Below are 11,658 nucleotides of genomic sequence, written 5' to 3' on the forward strand. Positions count from 1 at the left end.
ACAACCATCATCAGCAGAAATGGAGTATGCACCTTGCACTTTAACATCACCTCTGCGATTGATAAGTGTAACTTCACCTTCTCTTGGCAAGCATAGTTCTTCAGTAATAGACCTGTAAGTGTCTGCAAATGCAAATTTCAGAATGATACATGGTGCACAGTTGGGGACACGTTATATGAACTAGTTACGTACTTAGTTAATATACTTGGTACTGTTCCAGAAGAACGTCACTTACAAGCATGCAATTGATGTCAGTGCTACTCATCTCCATTTTGAAAGAACGGACAAGCCCTTTCATGTAAGTTGGTTGAACTTCATTTGTAGCTACAAATTGCAACAAAAACTCATTAAATAAAGAACAACTAGTAGTACACATGCATAATTGATACAAGCTAAAAATCTTACCAAGAACCTTCTTTCCATCATGCCATACAAGCTTATCTCGGTAAACAAATGCAATCATAGTCACCAAGTCTTCTTTGAAGTGGAAACAAACTCGATCACCATCATCAATATCATGAGTAATCACAAATTCTTGCCACCCACTTCCACACACAAACGTCATTGCAGAAGCTTTTACAAGTTTAACTTTGTAATTTCTTTGATACATATCTTCAATATTTATTGTATCTTCACCCATCTTGTTAACCTTTTCATGAAGATTGCAAGGTATTGTCTAGGACACATTTGTAAAAAATAATTTAGAAAAATAAACATATGTCGCATTCAAGATACACGGAAGTGTTGTTATCTATCTTACATACCAAAAATTCTCTATGTAAAGATACCATTGGAAGGCTGAAAAATTGTTTGTCTCTCTTCATTGGCATGCAGGGACCTCGTGGTTTCCCACAAGCATAACACGCATCAGAAAGAAAGTACCCCATTTGATGGGCGGTAACATGGTACTGCTTTCCAAACAAAAGTTAATGAGATTAAATATTTTATAAATTAAAACCTAAAGCAAATAAGAAAGTATACAACCTCGTATTTTGGCATCACATTTTTGAATCTCGATGGATAGTTTAAAGGAGGAACATCTGTATTGTCCTTCTTCATGCATTATGAACACAAAATGACATTGTAATTGATAGGATACTTTTACATGTAAATTGCATTCAAAAATATCGATTGAGAATATTGGTTAGATTTTGTAGTACTAGTTGTCTTCTATTACAAAGCACACAACTTACCTGACTTCCAAAATTTAGCGTTGCTTCCGTCCTCTTCTTATTTTTGTGCCCACGAGTTATATTATACTACAAAATGTCGATTTTTTAGGTTATGTGTCACCAATTTGCCAATCAAAGGTACTAATAGGAATAAAACTTCCATCATGCATGTCCATGCTATCTGAATGTCATATCCAACAATCAGGAAACCTAATTTAAATTGATTACAATTATTGAACCATATCATATGTAAAATATGTAAATTATTGAACCATATCATATGTAATCTACATTCATATCATATGTAAAATACTTAGAGCCTAAGTAACATATTGAACCATTATTTCTTATAATATGCAAATTCTTCATATAATTGGGCACAATATTCCCAAAGCTCAATTCAATTGCAATCACTTGAGAAGAAAAATAAATATAATAAATTCATCTCCTTATCTTAAATATGTTACTTAACTTTGTGAAATTATTTTGAATGTTAACATATAGTACACAAAAAAATATTTTATGTACACAACTTATATATAATGCTTCCAAATAGAAGTATACCTTGCACTTGGTAATCCATTTTTGCTGAATGGAACTACTTTGGATGGTTGGACTCCTCACTACATTGTTTCTGTTCATGCGCTCATTGTTCCTTCCATCATGTCGATTCAGCTGACACAAAAAATTTACGACTATCCACAAAATGAACATGACAAATAAAATATACAACTAAACTTGTAATTGGCGAACACATATCTAGCACAATATAAAAAATATTAAATATAATATCGTTTTTGTATGTAATAAGCACATAATAAGTAATGAAGAACTTTAGATTTAAAATTGAACATTCTTATATATAAATTTGAAGGTTGGATTTCAAGATATTCACTAGATTAAAACCTAGAAAAACACTTCACAAATATTATTTCTAAGTTTTCTAATTACATGTGAACTATGAGTTGATCTTTGTTTCTTTATCTTCATATCTCCCGTGACTTCGGTTGAATCTCATGTGTAGTGATGAACCAAGCATTGTGGGGCAAAAAATCACCCTATTAGCATTTTCATTAAACATGTTTGGAAAAAGATACTAGTAAACGAGTCACGTTACAGCATAGCAACAACTTACTATAGCTAGCAATAATTCCTTTGGCGATAGCTATAAGTGCCAATTTTATTAGAATCTTTGGGGTAATAGATTAGACAAGACATGAATTCTTCTAAATTTTAATATTACTCAATTGCCAATATTTATCACAAATACTAGTGTACATAACAGGGAAGATTATATAGATAGATATTTTGCAAGTTATAAATAGAAATAAACAATTGTTTCATATTCAAAACCAAGCAATATACATAAAAAGTTCTTACAATTATACATGTACCTTTCTTTTGCTCGAACTACTAGGTACATCAGAAGTACTCTTAAATCTTGCACTCCTCAAGTCATACCTCCTATGAACATTCTCATCTCTCACTCTATCAATATGATCAACCGCCTAAATAATTGGACACGCAATAACATATATTAAGAAACACAATCCAGAGGACTTAATCGATTTCATCATTAGTATAGAAAAAAAACAGTAGCACAATACATCATAGGACAATGTGTTGCATTGTACAATATATATGCAACTGATACTCATACATTAATAATATTTCCTTGTTTTGTACATGTAATAAGGCAATGGATACACAACACAACTAATATTCAGACGTTTACCTTCATATTGTCAGAGTTGGTCACTACATCACAACCATTTTTCAGATTTGAAGATCTCACGTCATGTTGTCCATCCATGTGCTGCAAGTATAAATATTAAATACGCAAGAAAAAAATTACAACAAAATTAACAAGATTATATACAAATTAGATTTTGTATAGAAATGAAAGCCATTAATAGAACAGATAGTTCCACACAACTTCCTTCGTACAGGCAAACAATTTCGTGAACATTAATTCTAAATGCAAATACCAGTGAAACTAATGACCATTATTACTTATGGCTCATCAGTATATTGTACATAGTAGACCAAAGTCAACTTCACACACTAACCATATAGCTTAATTTCCAAAAGTTATCAGAAATGGTACCATATCTTAGAAAAGATTCAATATAAGAATGAATTTGGATTGGTCAAATTTAATAAAGGTGGGGTTCATGTTCAGAACGTAGTAACAAATTTGTAGAGCTTTGAACTAGATAGGTACCTCACTTATGCTAGAACTGCTTTGCAAATAACCACGGATCTTGACGCTTGAACTCCTCAAGTCATAGCGTTGATTCAACTTCTCATTATTACTTGCATCCTTGCAATCCACCTCCTAGAAATATCATCACCCAAGAACAAATATTTAGAACGAAAATGTAGCACCTTCAATCGGATATGCTATTTGTAGAGAAAACCAGAAAAGACAATAAAACAGATAGTTAAACATTCTATGTAGCATAAGAACTAAGCAAATCCAGTGCCTAGATGAATATATGAAAAAGAAATTTTAACATTTCAATATTTACCGTCCGTAATTTGAAAAATCAAATACAAATCCAAGATTTGGGAGGAAGAAAACCAGGCGGCAAGACGAAGGAAGAAGAAGTGGTGGTTGAGTGAGAGGTAGTGGGTATGCTCACATAAGCGACACCATCCTCTCGGGTCCCATAAAACTGTTGTTGTAAAAAACCCTTCCCCAATCGTCCCATTTTTCTTCTCATGTTGCCACCACATCATCATCTAGAAATGAGCAGTATCTACACTTTTCATCCACTACCTACCACTGAAGGTTGCATATTCGCGCGCACAATGCAAAACTACTTCCAAGATCAAGAGGAGCGACAACGATTCATCTATAGTTTAAGAATTCAGTTGTTTTCACCACTTGATGACACCAGTTAAGTTTTCTATCTTTGATTAGTATCTTATTCTATACTTATGCCTTTTCACATTTCACAGTTTCAGCTTCATCCATGATGAAGTATAGATCCATTTGCTACTATGGTCATAACCTACTGAAAATCCTCATGTTCTACATATTCAACTACCACATATATAGATCCATTATAGAGAAATTAATACTTGATACTCAAATTGTTGTGCATGTTACTTTGTGCTATAGTCAGCCCTTACCTTTATCACAGATTTTTAATTAACATTACAATCTTCAAATACAGACATTTATCACAATTTTTATTTATACAAGCTAATTAAATAGCAGGAGTGAGAATTTATCAATTTGAATAGACGTTCTCAAGTTTTTAGCTACATTTGATGGTTTTCAAATAAACAATATTTGCAAACTTTATATATTAAGTATCTATAAAATACAAAATATAACTCCTCTGTTGATCACTTACAAACGATTCTGACAATTTCAAATCCATTCTAATTTAGTAGAAACATGTCAACGTCATGTCATGAAAGTATTAGTAGCTTGAATGAAGACCATATACTTATGAAAGCCATAACGAGGAAACTAAAGAAGACAATGTGTCCGACCTAAAGCAAGACATTGAAGATAGCAGATTCAAATACACAAGGTGGTTAAAATCGATTTAAGAAATTACATTTTGAATTCAAATAGTTGTACTGATATGCACAAACTAATATTGTTGCATAGTTGAACATGTATGACATGTGTTCTTTCTGATGAGAGGCGCAACAAAAAACTTCAATCAACTAAGCACACACCAAAATAATTAATGTTAGGTCTTGTTGACAAAACAAATAGGTTTGGTGTAATAAAACAACTACCAAGGAGATTTACATTGGTAATGTTATTAAATTGTAAACATATCTTCAATTTTATGCGATTTCACCTCATCAGAAACCTGACATGGTTATGTATACATGTCATAGGCCTTGATTATGATGCTTCAAAGTTCAATCTTGTGTTATGAAAGGAACTTTGGCAATAGCATAATACTAATTAAGTTTTATATTACTCATGGATATGGTCTTGCTGAGGATATCATATAAGAAGTCTAAGTTGTCCTATCTATGGAATTAGAGGAGGTTGTGTATAAAAGTATTATGAGGGCATATCTTGTTGCCTGTCAGCTCCTTGGGAAATACCACACCCAAAAGGTCAAAACTATGTTGTTAAGATGCATCATGTTGAGGCATGCTACACAACAGCATTGCTTGTTAAACATCCTCATTTAACTTTGTTGGACAATGTATCAAAACTCAACGTATGAAGAACATTTGAGTGCAGGTGTGAAATCATTCCATCCTGAGTGGGTTACCAGTGAGGTAGTGACTTGGGAAGCCCACATCACTAGTAGGTTGGTTACCAGTGGTGTGCCACGGTCACACCACTAGTAACCACTTACTAGTCGCATGATACTAGTGGTGTGCTGCTTACATCCCACTAGTGACAATTTTGGCGCGCTACTAGTAGGCTTTGCTGTACTAGTGGTTGTGTTGCAAGAATAATCATATTTATGCATGGGTCCATGTGACCTTTTTCTATAATTAGAAAGAAAATATTGTTTCGGCATTTAAATGTGCGAAACCATGGAAAATGGAAGCATGCCAACATGAATTTTGCTATATAAATAGGATTTTCTAACAGTTGTAAAAATCAGAAGATGAAATATGCAAGATAAGTTACATAATATGTAATGTATCTTATTTTTGGTAATTTAACCACATCTAAAAAATCTTTGTATTACCAATTTCACATGAACAAGTTTCTACCCATTATATTCTTGTTTTTAATCATTTTGTAAGTTGTAAATGTGATCATTAATTACCATGTACAAACTAAGAAATTGTATGAACCTAAGTTCACATAATAAAAGGAAAGAACATGGAAGATCAACTCTCAAAATAGAGAAATAAGCTAATGAACAAAGAGTATCACTTACATCCTTCACTAGTCAAGGCGAGACAAGGAAAATGTTTAGTGAAACAAAATTGCATTGATTAGTATAATGCACATGTGCATTATGACGATGACAAAAGAAGATCAGAGTTTTGAACATGTGTGATAGCTTCTCTACCATTCAGGTATTTGGAAAATCGCTTCCATCACAGGAAACTCCTTAATAAAGAATGGAAGAGGATGGAGGATCGCTTCAAAAAGAAACTTAACAATTGGAAAGGAAAGCTTTTGTTCCATGGGGACATGATAATCCTTGTCAATGTGATACTCACTATCCTACCGATGTGTATGATTTTATTATTTGAGATACCAAAAGAGGTACAAAAACAATGGAATATTACAGATCCATATTTTTCTGGAAATGTGATTAATAGAAAAGAAAGTATCAGTTGGTCATGTGGACTGTTATATGCAAGTAAAAAATACCAAGGTGGACTAGTCATCGAGGATCCCATTATAATGCTTACCTCCTCACATGTGGTTGTACAAATTACTTAACAAGGACAATGTTTGGTAGGAATTCCTATGGAATAAGTACCTCCACTCAAAACCACTACACGCGTGACATCAAAGCACTAGGATTCTCCTTGTTGGAAAGGTATAATGGGAGTCGCTATTTTCCACAAGAATTCTTTTGGACATTCAATCTATCTTTGAAGATCAAGATCTTCAACTGGTAATTGCATCTAGGGGGGATCTTAACTAAGGATAATCTAGCCAAAATACGACGAAAGGGAAACAAGAAACATTACCTTTGTATTGGCGACAAATTAAACTGTGTCCTAATATGTGTCCGGTGCTGCTTGTGCCACGCAGCCGTGCGACCAAAGACGTGGGCGGTGTGAGAGAGAAAGAGAGGGGGAGTAGGTGGTGGTGGTGAGGTTAGGGGCGGCCGGGAGAAGAGAAGGGGCGAGCGGAGGAAGGCGAGAGATTGGGAGAGGGAAAGCAGATCTGGAGAGGGGAATGGTGGCGGCTGAGGTTGGGAGATGTTCGGGGAGAGAAAAAAATTAGTTTAGGGTTAGGTTAGGTCGTGTGGTTTTTTTTGGCTCATTTCAATCCCCCCCTAATTTGCGCCCACTCTCATCTTTACCCCTAAAAACAAATCATGTGCTCAACTTTGCACCTCTTTCGTCAACTTCGCTTATGGAAATACCCCTCTGAGCCGTTTCTGTCCGGTCAATGGCCTTTGACCATCTAAGGGATGTTTCCTCGGCATTTTTGCCCCTCTGTGGATATGTCCCTTATGGGTGGGACCCACTGAGGGAGTCCTGGACTAAGGGGTCCTCGGGCGTCCGACCTATAATCCATGGGCCGGACTGACGGGCTGTGAAGACACGAAGACCGAAGACTATACATGTGTCCGGATTGGACTCTACTTGGTGTGGAAGGCAAGCTAGGCGGCCGATTATGAAGATTCCCTCTTATGTAACCGACCTCATGTAACCCTAGATCTCTCCGGTGTCTATATAAACCGGAGAGCATAGTCCGGATAGGACAGGTTCATTACCATATACTCATAGGCTAGACTTCTAGGGTTTAGCCATTACGATCTCGTGGTAGATCAACTCTTGTAATACTCATATTCATCGAGATCAATCAAGCAGGAAGTAGGGTATTACCTCCATAGAGAGGGCCCGAACCTGGGTAAACATCGTGTCCCCCGTCTCCTATTACCATCGATCCTAGACGCACAGTTCGGGACTCCCTACCCGAGATCCGCCGGTTTTGACACTGACATTGGTGCTTTCATTGAGAGTTCCACTGTGCCGTCGACGAAAGGTTTCATGGCCCCTTCAATCGTCAGTAATGGCGTGGTCCAGGGAGAAACCTTTCTCCCTGGACAGATATTTGTATTCGGCGGCTTCGTACTGCGGGCCAACTCGCTCGGCCATCTGGAGCAGATCGATAGCTACGCCCCTGGCCATCAGGTCAGATTCGGAAGCCTGAACTACGTCGTGGACATCCGTGGAGACTTGATCGTCGACGGATTCGAGACCGGAGCAACCGCTCCCCTTCGCCCCGATGAACATGGCTCAAGCCTGTCATCGGGCCACATCCAGGAGATAGCTCCTGTAACAACTCTGGCCCTAGATCTGGAGCAGATCAAGTCGTCCGAAGATGGGAAACTCAACCCCATCAAGGGGGCTACCAATTTGGCGGCGTTGGAGCCGCATGCAGATCCCAGTTCATACGATACTTGCATCAACGGAACCCCGGACTTGTCTCCGGCATGGAGTTCCGAACCCTGCGAACCCGCGGATACCGAACTTGATCGGCTATCGATCTTCAAGTTCAGCGCCGTGGATATCTTCCAACACTCGCCCATGGGCAACCTGCTAAACTCACTAGACAACCTATCCCTGGCAGACGACTCGTTGCCGAACTATGTTCGGTTCGACCTTACAGCGGATGATGGAGAATTTTGCTTCCCACCCGCCACCCACTTCATAGCTAACGTCGAGGACCCAATCAACACGCCCGACCAGTGCTCCGAAGACATCGCCGGTCTGGACGACGATGGGGGGCAAAGCCAAAGCTTACTATCCGCTAGACACGGGGCAACCACTTCCTGGTATGACGTGTGTATGGTAGACACACCCAACGACGATCTCGACGAGGACAAGGCGGATCCAGTCGAGGATAGACCTCCTGGTACATAGTCCGCCGGAGGTGCTTCACAGTGTGGCCCAACATAGAGGAGCCGCACACCCTCTCTGCTTCACCAACTAGGTAATGGAGCATGAATTTCCAGACGGGTTTAAACCCATCAACATTGAATCATATGATGGAACAACAGATCCCGCAGTATGGATTGAGGACTTCCGCCTCCATATCCACTTGGCTCGTGGAGACGACCTTCATGCCATTAAATACCTGCCTCTCAAGCTTAAAGGGCCAGCACGGTACTGGCTAAACAGTTTGCCAGAAAATTCTATTGGCGGCTAGGAAGATCTGGAAGACGCCTTTCGTTACAACTTCCAAGGAGCATATGTCCGGCCACCAGATGCCGATGACTTCAGTCATATTGTCTAGCAGCCCGGCGAGTCAGCCAGGGAGCTCTGGACTAGGTTCCTAGTCAAAAAGAATCAAATCATCGACTGTCCGGACGCGGAAGCCCTCGCGGCCTTCAAACATAGCGTCCGGAATGAATGGCTAGCACGTCACCTCGGCCAGGAAGGACCTAAATCCATGACAGCCCTTACCGCTCTAATGACTCGCTTTTGTGCGGGAGAAGACAACTGGCTCGCTCGCAAAAGCAACAATGCCAGCGACCCGGGCACTTCCGAAATCCGAGACGGCAACGGCAAGCCACGACTTAATAAGCATAACAGTCGCAGCAACAACGAAAGATTGCAGGACATAGCAGTCAACGCCGGATTTCACAATCCGAAACCTGGTCAACGGAAGAAGCCATTTAAGGCCAAACAGGACGGACCATCCGCCCTTGACAGGATATTAGACCGACCCTGTCAGATTCACGGCCACCCTGATAAGCCAGCCAATCATACCAACAGAAATTGTTGGGTCTTCAAGCAGCCAGGCAAGCTTAATGCCGAATACAAAGGGAGAAGGCCACCAAGCGATAAAGACGACGGCAAGGCGCACCAGCCGAACACCGGGGGCCAGAAGCAGTTTCCCTCTGACGTTCGATCAATACCGGAGCAGAAATAGCAGTTCGGCTTCCGCCACCCACCCACTATGATGGCAGGATTTACACCACGCGTACATCACTACGCGCTCAAGATACCATGGGCATCGGCGGAAGCACAATATGGACAACCCCGCAAGCATTCCCGTAACATTTTTCTTGTCCATTTTCTTTATTTTTCTTTATTATAAACAGGTGACCGACAGGACTGGATATACAACGGACTCTGTCGGAGTTCGGATCTGCACACTCACCTAAGGGGTTACTTCATGTTAAGGAATCCCCTCCCAGAGGACGGGCGGCGCAGACGTGCGACAAGAGGTCCAAAATAGCTTTTTGTAGACCGCACTCTTTATTCTGAGCCTGTACTATGCCTTTTTCCTCCGTACCCGATCCCGAGCATGTCAAATAGCCGGGTTGTGGTTTTTCTCTTCTTTATATATATATGAATTTATCATTGGCTTATTGCTCCACTCCCAATGAAACTCATCCGAACTAACCTTCTATACTCATTTTTACAATGAGTACGGCCGTAACGGCGGTGTTACAAGACGCACCTCGGCATAATATGCCAGGGGCTCGGTATGGGAACAAATGAGTCGCCAATAAAAGTCCGAACAGCTCTCTAGCGTACTTCGGCGTCGCAAGTTTGGCCTTATATGCATCAGCTCCGAATCATTGTCTTTGGTCAATAGTTGGGTTGCCCGGCTTCTATGCTTGCTACCCTACGTTCCGTTCTATCGGCTAGGGTAGTAAAGGGAGCACTACTGCGATTGTGCCCTGGCTTTGACCGGATGAGCACCTCAGTAGAGAAAGCCGAAAACTGACTGTCATGATGCGGCGAGAGCTAGTCAACCACTTGACGACTTATTCGAATCTTTAGCGATTCTCCATGTCACACGAAGGGTCTTTTTCAGATCAAAACATGTAAGGCACAATATTACGATACGCCGCATACATACCAGGGGCTATGTCGTAGCCCCACCATAAAACTCCTATGGCTAAGTGAAAGTGTTAACGCCCTATAGTCTGATTGCTTGGTTCACCGCATTATCACTTCCTTTATGGACCAAGACGTTGGATAAAGAGTGATTCAATGCTTTTCCGAACGCCCCCGTATTTCCTATGAGGGGGCTGAAGCCGACGACTGGAAAACTTTCAAATTACATTAAAACGGCCGCACAGGAGGAATACAAGCTTTCGAGCACAAAAATAGGTTAACTATAAAGTTGTCTGTTACAACCCTTGTACACATCACTCGAATAGTATGTCTTTCGAGCACTGACCCTCTATCAAGCGGGCGGCCTCTAGGACGTCTCCAAAATAAAGCTCCGGTTCCGGACGGCCTTGCCTTCGGGTGGACTCTTCGTCGCAATATTGATGGCCTTCATCTTCCCCCAGAATGTCTTGACTCGGGCGAAGGCCATCCGTGCACCTTCAATGCACGCCGACCGCTTCACAGCGTCGATACGTGGCACCGCGTCAGCAAGCCGCTGCACCAGGCCGAAGTAACTACTCGGAACAGGTTCAGTCGGCCACAAATGGACTACGACGTTCTTCATGGCAGCGCTGGATATCCTATGCAGCTCGGTCCACTAGGACATCTGTTCATTGAGCAACAGCGGGCGCCTCGACGCGCCAAATTGCGACCAGAAAAGCTTGCGCCTGATAAAACTGTGCCGCATCAGAAGAACTCTTCGGCAAGTCTAAAAAATTGTCCGGAGAACTCCATACTTGGTTAAGCTGAGCATAGTTTGGATCGCCGAACTTAGCCTGTAGCAAAAAGGGCTTGCCAGCCATAATCTCCCCAGCTTGCCAGATCTCCTCACGGGCAGCTCTGGATTCAGACCGCGCTTCTCTCGCCTCTCGTAAGGCCTTGTCAAGTTCAGCCGTTTTTGCTTCATTTTCCTTCTCAAGAAGTTTACAGTGGCTAGCCGCAC

The 11,658-nt window shown here is 40.7% G+C and overlaps 1 long non-coding RNA gene across 1 annotated transcript; it reads right to left on the reverse strand.

The window, feature by feature from the left end:
* Positions 1–1,775: 1,775 nt before the first annotated feature.
* LOC123125968 (uncharacterized) lies at positions 1,776–2,972 on the reverse strand. The gene is made up of 3 exons (XR_006461523.1): positions 2,908–2,972; positions 2,567–2,680; positions 1,776–1,847 (listed from the first exon to the last, which is right to left on the reverse strand). It is a non-coding gene; the product is annotated as an uncharacterized lncRNA (long non-coding RNA).
* Positions 2,973–11,658: the final 8,686 nt, after the last annotated feature.

This window comes from Triticum aestivum, chromosome 5D (genome assembly GCF_018294505.1).
Source record: "Triticum aestivum cultivar Chinese Spring chromosome 5D, IWGSC CS RefSeq v2.1, whole genome shotgun sequence".
NCBI classification, from domain to species: domain Eukaryota; kingdom Viridiplantae; phylum Streptophyta; class Magnoliopsida; order Poales; family Poaceae; genus Triticum; species Triticum aestivum.